Below are 1427 nucleotides of genomic sequence, written 5' to 3' on the forward strand. Positions count from 1 at the left end.
ATTAATAATATTCCTCTAGTAGCGTAGCCAATCAAAATGCAGGATTTGCATTAGCCCACTAGTTGGGTGATACTAAGTAGGATTAGGCACATAACGTGTTAACGGGTTTATCTTCGGGGATATTGCTAATGATGTTGGTGATTTATCTTGTGGTGCCATTTTCCTATGACAGTTCAAAACATTGGAACGTTCTTGTAATCAGCGTCTTAAAGATTCGCTCAAAACCTGTTTCTAGTCCCTTACTAAAGAAATCAGTTCAGGGTTTAAGCACTTAGAATCATTGTCTAGGAAATCTTTGAACAAGTATTGAAAAAATTAATACCTTCTGTGTACAATTTGTGTTGTAATAAAGCATTAATAATTCATGTGTAGGTATTGTTATTTCGCCTCTCAGTGTTATACTTCGATCAAGTTTAAAACGTAAGGCAGTCCTGTTATTAGTATTGCTTAGTTGGTTAAAACTGAACGAGATGCTTCTGTGAAGCATACACTGGGTTGCCTGTGGTACGTGCTACAGAAAATCAGAAGGCACTGAATTGTGTGGTATTGAAATACAGCATTCCAGTCTCTGAAGAACAACAAATAAAGGAGAAGCGAGAAACATTGGCTTCTGGGCTGACATGTTGATAATTTTCAAGTTCCCTCACAACTTCTGTTTACCGCAAGTGTGCCCTCTGAGCATCTGACAGCTTTCTAATACTAAAGTTCACTGAAGTTAAGCCCTGCCGGGCGGGGTTAGTGTTTGGATGGGAGACCAAGACAACATTCCCCTCTTAAAACAGAAGCATCGGACCGAAAATACTATTAACTCTAACAAATGCGAACTCAGCAAGGTACAGATCTTGTTAGCTTGCTTTATGCAAAACAAATATTGATGAAAAAGCAAATAACTATTGATACACAGTTTTCAGAAAGAGCAGAAGGAAGTTTCCCGAACGGTCGATCGAGAATAAAATTTACGACATCAAAACAACATTAATTTTGAACCGTGAATATAGAATATAAAAAGTTACGATCAGCGACAAACATTTTGGGAGATTTTTGCTACGTTCAAGTAAATTGCAAAATCGAAAGTGACATGGCCGGAATTCAGCGGGCGCCGTGATTAAGTTACCGCGGCATGTTTACTCGCCAAACAGTGAAGCATCTGTGTCAAATGATGGCAAGATACCGGGTTTTTGTAAGTTTCTTTTTCAGTCAAGTGTTATAAAGTTTGACAATGAAATGAGCGAAGTCAAAACAAAGATCACAATCGCCCAACTCTTATTTATGCAAAGTCAAAATTTACTCTCCAAGACGCGTACGACGTTATTTATCACCAGGTAATTCCATCATTTTGGAAATAGCAGCTACTTTATTATTCATCTGCGTCACAAGTTTTCACTGATTTTGGGGCTCATTTTGTTGAAACTCAAGCACGCTTCCAA

At 38.1% G+C, this 1427-nt stretch overlaps 1 protein-coding gene across 1 annotated transcript in view; it reads right to left on the minus strand.

The window, feature by feature from the left end:
- Nucleotides 1-970: 970 nt before the first annotated feature.
- Nucleotides 971-1427, minus strand: part of LOC137995379 (regulator of G-protein signaling protein-like) — a 42899-nt gene continuing 42442 nt past the window's right edge. Inside the window, exon 19 of the mRNA XM_068840942.1 lies at nt 971-1427. This exon is cut by the window's right edge and continues 1686 nt beyond it. The gene's annotated coding sequence lies outside the window, so the exon portion shown is untranslated.

Source organism: Montipora foliosa, chromosome 1 (assembly GCF_036669935.1).
Source record: "Montipora foliosa isolate CH-2021 chromosome 1, ASM3666993v2, whole genome shotgun sequence".
NCBI classification, from domain to species: domain Eukaryota; kingdom Metazoa; phylum Cnidaria; class Anthozoa; order Scleractinia; family Acroporidae; genus Montipora; species Montipora foliosa.